Raw genomic sequence first — 16,639 nt, 5'->3', positions numbered from 1 at the left:
CCCCAGGAGAGAGTCCAGTCACTCATCTTGATAGGTTTCAGATCACAGAGGGCTTCTCTGAATTTTTATTTAGAAAAAGTTTTTGAGAACTAAAAGAGCATTATTCCTGTTTCTTTTAATCCCTCCTCATTGATAGAGAACATTTTAATTTCTGCTAGACAGCTGGGTATGGATTACATTTGGATTTTAGTGAGTTAAGCAGTAAAATCCCTTATCTTTCAGACCTAGAGATTTCCCCAACAGAATCTCAGAGCTTTGCTTACAAGGCAATGTATATTTTGCAGTTAATTACTGAACTATATCTTGCAAAAGTGCTTATCAGGTGTTTTGTGAGCTATGTCAAAAAATGACCTATTTCTCATTAATTCACATTGAACACTTGAAGCAATACCTTAATGTGTTTAAATGGAATGGCTATCTTTTTGGAAGTAATGAGAATAATTCTTGTTACTGTTTCTAGTCTTTGGCTTAATTTCAGAATACTGTAGTTATTTGTAGGATTTTAAAAATATATTATAAAAGGAAAACATAGTCTTTTTAGAAAATATGGAAAATAAAGAAATGTAAGAATAAGAGAATAAAAAGTCTATAATTCCACCATCCATAGTTTATCACTGATAATGTATTTGCTTGTGTTTTACTTTAAAAATTGAAATAATGAGTAATATTCTGATTATTTATTCAAATTAATTTCCCAATGTTACATTTTTATTAAAAACATGATCATTAAGAGTAGTATATCTTTTGAGTACTTAATCTCATGTTATCCTTATAGATACTGAGTAATCTCTAAATGTGTCTTGCCTTCTCTCATTCTATCTATCTATCTATCTATCTATCTATCTATCTATCTATCTATCTATCTATCTGTTTACCTATCTATCTATCATCTATCTAAAGTGTATTGTCTTAGTCTATTTGGGTTGCTATAATAAAATAGCATAGACTCAGTGGCTTATAAACAACAGAAACCTATTTTTTACAGTTCTGGATGCTGGGACTTCCAAGGTCAAGGTGCCTGCAGATTCAGTGTATGATGAGGGCCCTATTTCTAGTTCATAAACAGCTGTCTTTTTGCTGTGTCCTCACATGGTGGAATGGGTGTGGGATCTCCTTGGGGCTTCTTTTATAAGGGCACTAATTCCACTCATGAGGGCTCCACTCTCATGATCTATTTCCCCTTGTACTCCACTGCACCAAGCTTCCAATACCCATTCTGCAAAACTAACTCTACTCAACAGTTTTCTCTGTATCCTCCCAAGATTTTCTTTGAATGTACAAACTTTCTAAATCCAATTTTTCATCCACTTTGGTTCAGGATGAGTTCTTTTCAAGCTTGGGACTACATTGATTTCTGTGGCTTATGTATTTGGGCAGGCACATCCAATTCTGTGTCTATATCAGGAAATACACAAAATGTATACATTCCCCACCTTGTAGACATAGCTTGAATATTTTTCCTTCTGATTTTATTTTGTAGCATGTTTCCATTACCTTTTAGCAGGAAAAGACTGTATACTTTTAAAATAACTTTTATGTGTTAAGAGGGTTTGGGTTGCCTTATATGGCTAAGAGCATTTAAAATTAGAAAGGAATCAATACATTTTTCAAACATTATGTGCTAAATTCTATCTTTAGATTCTAGCCTAAAAGACCCCTGTTCTTATCATGGGCATTCACTTTTTCAATTCCAAGATGATGCCTTTCCACCTTGCTGGCTTTGGGATTCAGGTTCCATCAACTTTAAAGACAGGGTGCCATGTGGCAGTTGGTTCTAAATATTCATGCCAATGACCATTCAAGACCAGGAAGGACTGGCCTGGGTCCTCCTCACTCTTCAGAGCATGTGGCTGGGTGCATCAGAATGATGACTTCAAAGTTGTCTGCATGCCTCATTCATTCTCTATGTTCCTCTGATATAAAGGGCCAAGAGAGGAAGTCAAATAAACAAACAACCTACTGTTGCCATATTATCAGCTTCTGTTGGATGGTTCTGGCGCACATTCACTTATTTAATCATCAGGACCCTAAGAGGTGGTGCGATCAAGTACATCCATTTACAACTGAGGTCCACAGAGGTTAAGACACTGCTCAAGGCTGCACAAAGTGTCAAGCAGTCACTATTGAGTCTATGTTTGCTTAACTCCAGAGCCCATGAGCTTCCATGACTCCATCCTTCCTCTCCAAGGTAACAGTACCCAACCTCTGCAGGCCTGCCCTGCTCTGTCCACAGCCTCCTTCAGATCCCCCGGGATACGGCACATAGATTCTTCTTCCCTTGAGCTGTTCACTTCAGCTCTGCTGCTTGGACCACCTCTTCTTCACAGGAACACACATTCTCAAAGCATCTTCACCTTTACTTTTGTCACCTTCTCTTTCAGTCTTGCTCAGCCCTCTCAGAATATCTCATCTCCTTCTACCTCTTCCTTTCTATGTTCCATTCTTTCTTCACAGCACTACTTTTCTGAAAGAGCAAAATCAGCCCCAGCAGTGACAAAATGTAAGGACGGTGTTAATGAGAGCACTATTATGTTAAAAATAATTCCTAAGTCAGTTTGACATGTGACTCCCCCTCTAGATGTCCCTGGAGGGCTCTTGACCAGGCTTTGGGATAGGGCACGTGGCAAGAATTTTTGGGGTGCAGAGAAACAAGGAAAAGAGGAAGGAGGGAAAATAAATGCAGCCTTAAACTTCATTTCCCTTGGGCACTTTCTCTGCCGCACTTCTACTTTTTTCCTCACTCTCTCCCCATCTTCTGCCATCTTCTGACTACGCTCGTCCCCCACGGATACCAAAATCATGGATGCTCAAATCCTTTATGTAAAATAGCCTAATACAGTCAGCTTTCTTTATCCACAGGTTCCGTGTGCACAGATTTAGGAGGTCGACTGTACTGTCATCACCCTGCATTCTTGCAAAATTTCCTTCTTTCCCCAGTTGTCAATGGTTTTATGGAAGTTCTTTTCAGGAAATAATGGTTATATAACCTTCAGACACAAAAATGCTGGTGCAGTCGTAGTCAGACAAGAAGACCAGAGTTTAGCCCTATTGGGAAGGGACGCTATTCAAATAGCTTGCAGAAAGTCTTGCTCGCAAACTTTCCTTGATGGTCATTTTTTTTTTAAACATCTTTATTAGAGTCTGATTGCTTTACAACACTGTGTTAGTTTCTGCTGTATAACAAAGTGAATCAGTTATATGTATATACATATATCCCCATATCCCTTCCCTCTTGCACTTCCCTCCCACCCTCCCTATCCCCCACCTCTAGGTGGTCACAAAGCACTGAGCTGATCTCCCTGTGCTATGCGGCTGCTTCCCACTAGCTATCTATTTTACATTTGGTAGTGTATATATGTCCACGCCACTCTCTCACTTTGTCCCAGCTTACCCTCCCCCCCCCACCATGTCCTCAAGTCCATTCTCTACCTCTGTATCTTTATTCCTGTCCTGCCACTAGGTTCATCAGAATGTTTTTTGTTTTTTTTTAGATTCCATATGTATGTGTTAGCATATGGCATTTGTTTTTCTCTTTCTGGCTTACTTCACTCCGTAGGACAGACTCTAGGTCCATCCACCTCACTACAAATAGTTCAATTTCGTTTCTTTTTGTGGCTAAGTAATATTCCATTGTATATATGTGCCACATCTTCTTTATCCATTCATCTGTCGATGGCCACTTTGGTTGCTTCCATGTCCTGGCTATTGTAAATAGAGTTGCAATGAACATTGTGGTACATGACTCTTTTTGAATTATGGTTTTCTCAGGGTATATGTCCAGTAGTGAGATTGCTGGGTCATATGGTACTTCTATTTTTAGTTTTTTAAGGAACCTCCATACTGTTCTCCATAGTGGCTGTATCAATTTACATTCCCACCAACAATGCAAGAGGGTTCCCTTTCTCCACACTCTCTCCAGCATTTATTGTTTGTAGATCTTTTGATGATGGCCATTCTGACTGGTGTGAGGTGATACCTCATTGTAGTTTTGATTTGCATTTCTCTAATGATTAGTGATGTTGAGCATCCTTTCATGTGTTTGTTAGCAATCTGTAAATCTTCTTTGGAGAAATGTCTATTTAGGTCTTCTACCCATTTTTGGATTGGGTTGTTTGTTTTTTTGACACTGAGCTGCTTGTGTATTTTGGAGATTAATCCTTTGTCAGTTGCTTCGTTTGCAAATATTTCCTCCCATTCTGAGGGTTGTCTTTTCGTCTTGTTTATGGTTTCCTTTATTGTGCAAAAGCTTTTAAGTTTCATTAGGTCCCATTTGTTTATTTTCGTTTTTATTTCCATTTCTCTAGGAGGTGGGTCCAAAAGGATCTTGCTGTGATTTATGTCATAGTTATGTCATATGTTCTGCCTATGTTTTCCTCTAAGAGTTTTATAGTATCTGGTCTTACATTTAGGTCTTTAATCCATTTTGAGTTTATTTTTGTGTATGGTGTTATGGACTGGAATGACTGGTGAGCCGAATGCCATATCTGCCTCGTTCACCTTCGTGTCTCACTCAATTACTTGGTGTCTCCCTGTTCCTCATTGGCAACATTCAATAAGCATGTAATGAATCATTTTCTTTTCCATCATTCCAGGGCTGATGTTAGTCAACAAATAATTAAGCGAAAGCAGAGCCCTACCATTGCAGTACCAATTTCACTAAAGCAGGGAGAGTTCATCATGACCCACAATTTGAATTATATCTGATGGGTGGCCCCTTTATTCAGAGCAAAGTGATAATCAGGCAAGTTTAGTTTTGATTCATTCCATTTTCATGTCTTCATATCTTTATAACAAACTAACTTCACACAACTTTCTCAAATATGTATTATTTTGTCATAACAGGGACATTGAAAAGTGTTATTGAGTTTGATATAGAAAGGATAAATTCAAGGAATTGCACAATCAGTGGTGGTTTACATATAAAGAGAGACACTGTAATTTTCCAATATGCAGTGATTTTTATTGCCTTATTTGGACACTACCTAAGTTCTTTGTATTTTTTCCAAGTCCACCAATTCAGGATGACGAATTATGATCATTTTGGTGGTAGGGGAGTATACACTGAACTTGGAGTTCTCTAAATAACTTGAGGTGAACTGAGTGATTATATACTCAGGTGAGTTAGAATATGATGTTAAAGAACTCATACTACAGCTGTTATAAGATCAATTGCTTGGTTCTTCAGATTTCAAGCTTGTGCTAAATTAACAAATCATATTCTTTGAAGACAAAAGTCACGAATATTTTTCAGGTATGATTTCAGTTGGCATTATCAAATGCATGAGCACATAGGCCCAAGATATGTGGTGATGAGTACATAAACCCACAGAGTAATTAAACCTCTAGGTTCACATGTGCCTTTCTGGAGCAAACACTGTTTTCATTTGTGTCATCAAGAGTTTACCTGTTCTTGAATTTTCACGCAGGGTGGACTCTTTTTTTGTGTCTGGCTTCTTTTTGCTTGCGGTTCTTGAGATTCATTCATGCTGTGGTTTGTATCAATAAATCATTTTTTTTATTGGTGAATACAATTCCATTCTATAAATATACCATGATTTTTTAATTACTTCTTCAGTTGAAGGACAGGTGGGTCTTTTCCAGCTTTTGCGAGTTATAAGGACGCTTATTAAAACAAGACTTTTGGGAGGTATTACTTTTCTCATTGTTAAACACCTAAGAGTGGGATCTCTGGGCCACAGAGTTAGTATAAGTTTAAATTTATCTGAACTCCAAACTTTTCCAAAGTAGCATTTTACTCATATGAGAGTTTCAATTGCTTCATGACCACTCAATATTTCGTGTTAGACACTTTGATTTTAGCCACTGGAGAGATGTGAAATGCTATTTTATTGCACATATAATTTTGGTTTACCTCATGACTAATGATAATGAACATCTTTTCATGTGCTTATTGGCCACTCGTATATCTTATTTGTGAAGCATCTGTTCAAGTCTTTTGCCCATTTTTCGTTGTTTTATTTTCTTCTATTTAATGAACTGTAAGAATTCTTTATAAATTCTGGATACAAGACATTTTTCAAATATGCATATTCTGTATATTTTCTCCCATCCTGTAGTTTGCTTTATTATTTTTTTACTAGTGACTTTTGGAACAGAATTTGAAAAAATAACATCCAATTATCAATATTTTCCTTTTACACTGAGTACTTTTGTGGCCTAAAAATTATTGCCTACACTGAAGATATGCTCCAATATTTTCTACCAGTTCTATAGTATTAAGTTTTACATTTAGGGCTGTGATATCTTAAATGAATTTTAGTATGACATTTATTATGTGTTCCTGATGAAACAAATCTTTTCATATTAAAAAATATCCTTTACTATCTCTAGTAATTACTCTTACTCTTGAATTGTACTTTGTCTGATATTAATATAAAAACACCAGCTTCATTATTCTGACTATTGCATGATATATATTTTTTCTATCCTTATATGTTTCTTCATTTGTGCCTATATTTAAAGTGATTTTTTGTTCACTGTATATCTGGATCTTGCTTTTTTATCTGACCTTCAAATCTCTACCCTTTTTATCTGGTCTTCCAATCTCCACCTTTAGTCTATTTATATTTAAGTCAATCATTGATATAGTTAACTATAATTCTACCACTTTGTAATCTATTTTCTTTTTATCTCATCTGGTTTTCATTCCTGTGTTCCTCTCTTCCAGGCTTCTTTGGCTGTTAGAATTAGTCTATTGCTATAGGAATTCCCATTCAATACATCTATTGGCTTTTTAGTTATACCTTGCAATTTTTTTTTTTTTTAATAAATTTATTTATTTATTTTTGGCTGTGTAGGGTCTTCGTTTCTGTGCAAGGGCTTTCTCTAGTTGCGGCGAGCGGGGGCCACTCTTCATCGCGGTGCGCGGGCCTCTCACTATCGCGGCCTCTCTTGTTGCAGAGCACAGGCTCCAGACGCGCAGGCTCAGTAGTTGTGGCTCACGCGTCCAGTTGCTCCGCGGCATGTGGGATCCTCCCAGACCAGGGCTGGAACCCATGTCCCCTGCACTGGCAGGCAGATTCTCAACCACTGCGCCACCAGGGAAGCCCCCTTGTAATTTTTTTTAGTGGCTGCTTTAGGAATCAAAATATGCATTTTGATTCATCACTGTCTATTTAAACCTAATAGCATTATTTCACATAAAATTTAAAAGCTTGCAAAGTGTACTTTAATCTATCCACCTATTTTTTGCTACAGTCATAATTTAATTTACCCACCTATTTTTTACTATTGTTATACATTTTATAAAATATATGTTTTAAACCACACATTGTAATATAATCACTTTTGCTTTAAATATTTAGTTTTCTTTTGGATGAATTAAGATCTGCATTTCCATGTGATATCATTTTTCTCCAGCTTGAAAAACTTCCATTAGCATTTCTCATAGTACAGGCCTGCTGGCATTTAATTTTTTCAGATTTTATCTATCTTAGAAGTCTTTATTTCAAATTACTATTTTGCTTTATATAGAATTTTCAGTTCGTGCGTGCGTGTGTGTTTTCCTTCTGTCTAAAGATATCATCCTATTATCTTCTGATCTCCACTGTTTCTCATGAGAAGTCAGCCATAATTCATGATTCCCTGGGTTTAGCGTGTGTGTGAGTGTGTGTGTGCATGTGTGTGTGCATATGTTCAGAGGTGTTCATTATTATCTGCAGAAGTTTGTCCAATATAGACTTTCTTCTTTTGCATAAATCAGAAATTTTAGACCATTATTTTAAAATATAATTCAAGACAGTGTCAAAGAACATTTACCATTTCCCAAATTCATGTACAATGTATACTAAGTACATAGTAAAAACAGATTTAAATATAATTTTAAAGTAAAAATACATTTTAAAAAATCATTAAATAGATTCAACTATAATCACAATAATTTCCTAAAAGATTGTGTTAATTACCCCTTACACTAAAATTGATATCCAGGTAATAATAATTCTTGTCAGTAATGATATTGGTTTAAATTATTTTTACCCTTGGAAAATAAAATTATAGAATTCTAAAAGCAATCCTTGCTTGGGTGGATTGGGAAGGCTGCCAATAGAGAAAATCTAATTCATAAATACAAACAAACTATTATTAAGCATCTCATAATATCATTGATTTGGTTAGAATTGAAGCAAATAAGTTACCCCAAGTCTTTTTGTGTAAAAGAAAAGTTTTAAATTATGATAATACAAAATATATAAGATCACTAATATTTATTCATTTTCTTTAGTACCATTTGTGTCTTGATTCTATTATCTAAACTCTAAGGTTAAAAGAGATGCTTCACACTCCCCCTCCCCCCCGCAAAAAAAAAAAAAAAAAAAGAAAAGAAAAAAAAATTAAGTTTGAAAAGTACTTACTTTTAAAACAGTTCCATGATGTTATATATACATTATGTTTGTATAAGGGAATGATCCCATGAAAATATGTCAAGTTTTGCTGGTAGACTAAAATATATGGTGAGGTTTAGATTTTTACCAGTTTCTAAGAATAAATGGTAATAAAACTAGATCTGTTGACAGTTGACTGTTCTAGATTCTAAAGGATAAGAACGCATTAAATTTTATACTATTATAATCATAATTTTAACACAAATAGCACTTCCATAGAATAGCATGAATACTAATTAGTGCCCATTTGTGGTATTCATGCTTATTAGGGTTTGGTCCAAGTTTATTGATATATTGGAATCAGAGAATTAGAAGTCATCTTGTTCAATTCATAACAGTCCATCACAGATCATGTGCTTCAAAATTACCAACTCACTAGATAATCTGTTATATTTTAAGTAACTTTCATATGAGAAAAGTTCTGCTTTATACTGAGCCAAAATGTATCTTACGTTAATCTAAATTTATTTTTTAAAAATTGTATCCCATCAAAGTTTATCAGACCAATTGCTTTTACATATTAGCCCAGAGTTCAGGTTCAGTTCCTAATATATATCTGTTATTTGAATAAATTACAAGCCTGAAAATATTTCAAAATAGCTCTTTAATGTTACAAATAATAAACCAAGAAGTTTTTATTTTCCCCTAAACCATGTGCCATTGCAGCCCCGGATGAATGAGGACATATACTGCTAAGAACAAGAAGGACATTGATTGTGTTTTACTCTTAAGGTTGACCTTCAGGACTTCTTTAGCAAGGCTATGACTGTAAAAAGGCATTGTCAAGAGAGCAAAGAGCGTTGTGAGTTTCGCTACAGCCCCTGGCATGGGCAATGTAGCTTGCCAACCCCAACAATACTTTCCTCTTCTTCCTTGATAACTCAACCAACACTGATTTTGTTTGGGCATCTGGTTGGCACACACTCTGGGAAGGTAGGCTCCCAGGTGAATCACCATGATCTCACTTCCCTTCCTGTGATTGATTGGTTTTAAGATAAGCCTACGAGCCCGTTCTGGCTGATGGATGCAGGGAGAATTCTACTGTATATGCAGGGGACAGATTTTCCAACTTAATGAAAGAGAAGATGTTCCAGGAGAAAATCCACTTATGCCCATTCCCTTCCTACTCAGCATCCTGACCTGTGATAGTATGACATCTATAGCTGCAGTGGCTAACTTGTACCCAAGAGTTAACAAGGCAGGGAAAAATAGGATGCTGAGGATGGTACAGCAAAGAAATAGATGGCTCTGGGAAGCCTGAGGACTTCATGGAGCCACTGTCTGTCTCCGACTTCTTGTTGGGTGAGGTACATACCTTGATTTTTGAGTCATGGATGGTCAGGAATCTTCTTTCTTGCAGCCAAAAGCAATCCTAATTACTATTGCACTTTTCACACCAAAAGATAGGCCTGGGGGTCCAGATCCGAGACTTCCATTTAATACCAAGGACAGAGAAAAGGAGCATATGAATCTAGGAAGTAGAAAGACCCAAACTGAATAGTAAGAAGGAAGAAAGAGAGAAAACCAGAGAGAACCAAGGAGGGAGGTATGTATTCTGACAACCCCTCCACAGCAGGAAGCAGATGTTGAAAATGATTAGGACATGTGTGATAGTCAACTGTTCAAGAATCAGTATGGCATGGGTACCACCCATCAGAGTGTGCTCACCAAGGGGTGGCTGTATCAGAGTAATAGCAATAGTTCCAGGCAGGTTGGCAAGGGGAGAGTAGATTCAGCTTGTAAACACCTCCCCACCCCCCAGGTGATGTGACATGGGAGTCACTTAGAACTCTCTGCATGCCTCTGAATTTCAGGGGACCCAGACGCAGCTGAGGTGAGAGCTACCCATCGTCAGTGGGTCCACCAGGGTCCCAGGCACAGTTGCCTAGTCAGGGGACATGGCAAAGACTCAGTGAGAGATGAGGAAAGTTCTGGTCAGTCCGGAGTACCACAGGACCCTGACCAGGCTGACCACAAGTTACGCCCTCCATCAGCAAATGCCAGTGGAGTGCCCAGGGTTGGTATACATCAGAAGTCGCTGGTACAGCGATCAGGATAACATAAGCCTTGACGTGGATCCACCAACTTGGAGCTCAGGTTACATAAAGGAGGTCTTCAGTTTAAAAATCCGACTAGTCTCTACGTCTGTGTCTGTATTCCTGTCCTGCCCCTAGACGTAGAGAATGGACTTAAGGACACGGGGAGGGGGAAGGGTAAACTGGGATAAAGTGAGAGAGTGGCATGGACATATATACACTACCAAATGTAAAATAGATAGCTAGTGGAAAGCAGCGGCATAGCACAGGAGATCAGCTCAGAGCTTTGTGACTACCTAGAGGGTGGGATAGGGAGGGTGGGAGGGAGACGCAAGAGGGAGGGGATATGGGGATATAAGTATACTATAGCTGATTCACTTTGTTATAAAGCAGGAACTAACACAACAATGTAAGGCAATTATACTCCAATAAAGATGTCAAAAGAAAAAAAAGTCCAACTAGTGACTGCCTTGCACTCAGATGACTTTCTCTCCTCTCTGCCCAGCAGGCATGAGACCTGTGGAAAAGCTCAAGGCACTTACAGGAAAACAACAAAGCGAGATTCTCTGCACATCTGAGTGACACAGGAGAAACTATTGATGATTCTGTGCCCCAGTGAAGCATCTGTTCTCCAGGTTAAGCTCTCCCTAGAAGGCTCTACACACAAACTGTGGCACGGGGGTTCTGACTTCCAGGTTCTGCAATGGGTACCGTCTTTGATATAATCTTAGTTTCTCAATGTTATTTCTAAAATTTAGTTTCAAAAACTAAATGTAGACTTTCCATAATTAAGTCTAGATTTCCTGTATGCTCATAAATAATGTAAAATTAGCTGTATTATCTTGAGTTTCTGCCTCCTACTAACTACTATTTAATTGAAATTTATATCCTACCTATTTCCAAAATAGTTGGAATTAACTTTTAAATTAAGCATTACTTAAAATAGAACAATCAGAGGAGGGTAACTAATCCAGTAATCCTTCCTGGGGAGGTGGGGCAGAGTTCAATCAATTATCAGTCAATTAAGAAACAGAAAAGCTTCCAACTGGTTAAGAGAAACAGGGCAACTCAAGGGATTATAGGATTACACATGTATTAGGGTAAAAATAATAATAATAAATAAAACAAGATTATGTGACTGTGGATCATCCAGCTGTCTGAACAGCTTAAGCAGATGTGGTCCTTTCCCTAAAGGTCTTTGATTATAAAGTGTGATTGTATGAGAATTTATTTATGAATCCTGAGCCAATGATCAAAAGAAGATAAACAAGCACAAGCAACCGTGCTTTAAATGCTTAATAAAAATCGTTAAACATCCCTACAGTTTATTCCTCCAACAATCAGTAGGTTAAAAGATTGGGTGGAGCCAGTACCCACTCCTGTTTTTGGTTGTATCAATGTTTGATAAGAAATACACCCACACAGAGGTTCAGTGTTTCTTCATGCAAATTATGCCTATGTTGATTTTCCTTTTAGTACCCAGAGCCCATTCTTAAACTCGGGGCTCTGAAAGGATTCTAAGTACCAGCCTAGATACAAAACTCATTACATAAATTCCATGTTGCACTTTTGTTTAGATGTAATTCACTGAAATACTGAATAGACTGCAAAGAAGAAAAGAGCTGAATATTGTTTGGGTCAAGAATACTTTACTCACAGGAAGGAAAAACCTTCTGGAAGAATCCATTGTCCAGTAGACAATGTGGGAATCATTGGAATAATCTGATTTTGTTACTTGCTCACATTTGTGATTCCTAATACCACGCTCCGCGACTCCTTTAGCTCTTAAATTTTCCTACAATATACCATTGAAAGAATGTGAAGAAGGCTGGTGGTTAGTTTTCTATACCACAAATATAGGGTTAGCAAAAAGGACCTATAACTTAGACTTGTAAAATTCTGTCCAGAACAGACGTAATTTCATTCAATGTTTGCAAATTTAAAAAGACTAAATATAATTACATATTTTGGTCTCCATATAAGAAAAGCATATGTATCACTGTAACTGGATACCTAATTGCAAACTGTATGTCTTAAGAAGAGTAGATTCTTTGTGCTCTAATGAAATGTTACATAAATTTGAATCAACATTGAGCAAACTCCAAGCTTGATATCTATTCTCTATATTTTAGTCCAGATAACTTAATATTAATTAATGTCTTTAAGATTTTTCAGCATTTTTTAAAGAGGAGCCCTCCACTTGTTGGCTCTTGGGAAAAATATGTTTAGAAGTGAAGAGCAACTCTACCACAGCAGGAAAGACAGATTTCTTTTTCATATATTAGTTATTAGACTGTAATGCAATAATGAGGGTCTAGGTTTAAGATTACCTTTTTATTCCTGAGCCTGCGGAGCGTGAAAAAGTCTTCACCATTTCCCAGTAACCATGTAAATGCAGCCTGTCTAGATAGAGTGGCACATTCACCACATCTGGCCATTTAGCAGTTATTCAGTCTAAGGCAATTGGCTCCATGAACCCAGTGACAGTCGCCCACCATTGCCCCAGACACCACCTGGTGCTGAAGTGGGAGCTGAGAAAAGTGCATCTCAGGGGCTCTTGCAAGAGAAAGCAGATTCTGACCACAAGGTCAATTGATTCTTCATTTGAAATATCATTTATTTTTTAATTTAACTCATGTTAAAATTTAGTCACTATTTATCTATGTATTTAACGTTCTGTTGTTTTTTTTCCTTAAAGCCCAGTGTTTAGAAATCCTTGTCCATATTGTTATAAATTATCACGCTTTTATAATAATGAACTACAAAATAAGCCTGAATGCTAGTCATTCATTACAATGGATTACTAAAAAAAAAAAAAAAAATTCTTTCAAAATGTCTTTTATTTAACCTCCTAATACCAAAAGTATTGTTTGATAATAACGCCTTTCTATTTTAGGAAAGTAATCAGGGTTGACGTAACCTTATAGCCATCCCATGGAGAATGGTTGGCCCAGGCACATCGAGGAGATTTCCAGGTGAGATGATCAGTTTTCCAGGTAAGGGAATTGGAGGGTGGGTGGATGGGTACGTATGTACGTGCTGTAAAAAAGTCAGCTGAGGCACATTAAATTTTTTTAAACATTTATACTTTTTATTTTATATTGGCATATAGCCGATTAACAATGTTGTGATAGTTTCAGGTGCACAGCAAAGCGACTCAGCCTATATAAACACGTATCCATTCTCCCCCAGACTCCCCTCCCATTCAGGCTGCCACATAACACTGAGAAGAGTTTCCTGTGCTATATAGCAGGTCCCTGTTGGTTATCCATTTTAAACACAGCAGCGAGGCCCATTAAAATTTTTGAAGAGTTCTTTTGAGCACACAGGGATTCTAATCAGGCAGCGCCAAACAGGAGCTAGGGGTGAGGATTTTACAGACAGGACACAGAAGCGAAGAAAAGCAATGATTTGATTGGCTAGAGCTTCAGCGGGTTTCTTATTTGGGAAAGTCTGATTGGCTGCGTGTGATTGGCTGTTCTCAAGTTTCACTCCCTCAGTTTCCAGTGCATCGGCTTTTGGTTTGCTTAGGTAGGCAACTCAGGCATTAGAGCCACCTCCGTCCAACGGTCTCCCTGTTTAAATAGTGCATAGATGAGGGGTGCCCTTCCAGGCAGGAAGAAGCGGGCGGGTAGGTTCAGAAAAGAGGATGGGGGTGGGGACCTCTAGGCTTCGTGCAGCTCACTTTATCTAGAACCTAAATCAGGAGGTATGAAGGCATTACAGACTGAGCAGGGCTGCTTCAAGAGCCCTGGCCTTTCTCAGCAGGATGTAGTTTTCTTGCGTAGGCAATGGGGCAGAGCAGGGCCAGATTTCTGTTCCAGGTAGAACACTGAGGGTTGGCTTTGAGCAGGCAGCAAGGCAGGTGAGCAATTCTGAAGACTTGACTAAAGCAAAAGAGTGGGGCTATGGAGAATGGGGAGACTTGAGAAGAGACGAGTGATAAAGTTGGAGGAACGATGGTTATTTGGATGTGGGCAGGTGATGGCACAAAAGGAGTGGAAGAGAAGTCCTTGTCGCTGGCTCAGTCATGTTATAGACGGTCACGGAGGGACAGAAAGGCTTGGTAGGCATGGTTTTGAGTTCAGTTTTGGACTTGTCACCTGTGATTGGGGGACTACTTAAAAGGAAAGTGCCGCATAACTTAGGTATGAAGCTATTTATATCTATCACACGCAGCAACACTCAACGTGCTACTCAAATATTTCACTTGGGGTTCTTTTTGAAATCTTCCGTTTAAAAGCAAAGTTTCCTGAATTTGTAATAAGGAACTCAGTTCATGAGGATCATAATATTTGGAATTAAATTTAGAAGTGTATTACTTTTGTCAAAAGTGCCAGCAATAACAAACAAAATCCAACAACCCAAACAAGCCTGTTCCAAGCTGTTGTCTTCATCTTACATCTGTTAGTTTGGGTACTGATGCTTGGTCATTAGACTGACACCCATGTGGGTGACTCACTTCACTCCATCCTGGCTCTGCTTCCTTGCTGTCAAGGTCTCAACCATGGTCAAGCTGCAGAAAGGATGAGATTTTAAGTGTACACTTCATAAATCCTGAGAGTCTTCCTTGCCTGGAATTGTTTTGCCTCTGATATGTTACTGGGAGCTACAGCATCCCATTTCATTTTCTCTTGAGAAAACCAACCCCAGTGGTACTTTCTCCATGCACTTTTTTTTCCTGGACATATTTATTTTATGGTTACTTCTTTTGCTCTATTGGGTGAGTAGAACTAGTTCAATATTGTATGAAAATCTTGCCATTTTAGGATTTTAAAACATTGTGAGATTTTTTTAAAATATGAGGGTAGTGCCAATAGCAAACATTTATATACATATAACTTCTTCAGGACCTGGGCAACATTTCTATCAAATCAAGTTCTAAGTAAAGTAATCTAGTAGCATTATTTGCCTTTTTTTTTCTTTTAAAGAATAAAGTCACCTTATGTCTTCATTCTTTCAGTCATTCATTCATCGAGCACATACTTATGAAGCACTTACTATGTGTTTTGCAAATGTAAAGTAATAGAGATATAACAGTGAACAAAAGAAACAAAATCTCCTGCCCTTCATTAATTGACCTAGTGAGGGAAGAAAGGCCACGTTAAGACAAAAATAAGATTTGCGTGTCTACTAACTGCCATGGCACACCGCTGAAACATTCTGACTCTTTCATTTACACCTAAGGAAACAGTGCTTGTTATCAAATGCCTACGTACACCCCAACACACTTTTTTGGTGTACAGTTCCCTTGTTTGTGTTGAATGTGACTTCCCCCACCACTGATCTAAAAAAGTTGATTAAAATCCATCCCTTTACCCAGCCCAGGGTAGTATAAACATGTTAGAAAAATCCTTAGAATATTTGGTTCATTCTTCTTACTTTACAGATAAACCGAAGCTCAGAGATGTTTATGACTTCTTTGAGGATCTACAGTTGGTATCAGAGTTGAGGCAAACATCCAGCACTTTAAGAAAGTTATTACGAGAATATTAACAACTATTATAGCAGTGTGAATACAAGCAGTGAGTTTATTTTCAAATTAAAATATAAAACCATGACTCAAACATGGGAGAGCGGCTTATAATCTTAAACTAAGTTACCTGAATTGAATGAATTCAGAATTGGGCAAAAATAGTCATGAACTATGCCACAGTATTGTTTATCATAGAGACCATTTCTTGTCCCTAAAAGTACATTATTGATCAATGTTAGAGTGTAATTAAATTATTCTCTTGTTGACTCTTTTAAGGGACACCTAAAAGGATATAAAAATAAAAGTCAAGGTATCTGAATCATCCAAGCTTGGTAAACAAGCCCCCTCTTCCGGTACCTCCCTAGGAAACAAATCCTGAGCACACAGCTCCACTCTATGAGTCATGACTTTTTAGATCACATTGTCTAAGCAGGAGTCGAGAAATCGATACCTCTCACAAGGTTGTAGACACGCTGGTGCTGGGACCGATTAGTCATTAACTTATTCTCACTCCTCCCAGCACTCACGGAAGGAATTCCAGTGTCTCGGTGGATCTTGAAACAAGTCCTAGTAACAAACTTTGGAATGGCAGCGGGATTTTGTGAAAGGTCTGTTGCAAAATACTTGTACCATCTTCTCACATATTCAGGACCATAAATCCCAGTAAATCACCTGAAATCAGATTTTAAAGATGAGTCTCTGAACTATTTATTCCAATTTTGTCA

Source organism: Balaenoptera physalus (genome assembly GCF_965194825.1).
Source record: "Balaenoptera physalus genome assembly, chromosome: 3".
Taxonomy (NCBI): domain Eukaryota; kingdom Metazoa; phylum Chordata; class Mammalia; order Artiodactyla; family Balaenopteridae; genus Balaenoptera; species Balaenoptera physalus.
This window is presented reverse-complemented; position numbering follows the sequence as displayed.